The sequence below is a fragment of the Terrapene carolina genome, unplaced genomic scaffold (assembly GCF_002925995.2).
Source record: "Terrapene carolina triunguis isolate 2854851 unplaced genomic scaffold, T_m_triunguis-2.0 Scaffold421, whole genome shotgun sequence".
Taxonomy (NCBI): Eukaryota; Metazoa; Chordata; order Testudines; family Emydidae; genus Terrapene; species Terrapene triunguis.
The window spans coordinates 737,155-737,551 of NW_020664772.1; positions in this window are offsets into that span (position 1 = coordinate 737,155).

Below are 397 nucleotides of genomic sequence, written 5' to 3' on the forward strand. Positions count from 1 at the left end.
GGATACCATATTTTAACATTCAAAAAATAGGACACTCCACGGGGAGGGAGGGTAGCCCCACCCTGCCCCCATCCACTCCCTCCGACTGCCCCCCACAGAAACCCCAACCCATCCAACCCCTCCTGCTCCCTGTCCCCTGATCACCCCCTCCCGGGACCCCTGCCCCTAACTGCCCCCCAGGATCCTACCCCCTATCTAAGCCTCCCTTCTCCTTGTCCCCAACTGCCCCCTCCTGAGACCCCCCCAACTTCCCCCCTAGGACCCCACCCTTTACCTGTCCCCTGACAAACCCCCGGGACTCCCATGCCTATCCAACCGCTGCCTGTCCTCTGACTGCCCCCCCCCACCCTCTGACCCATCTAACCCCCCTTCTCCCTGCCCCTGACTGCCCCCCCCC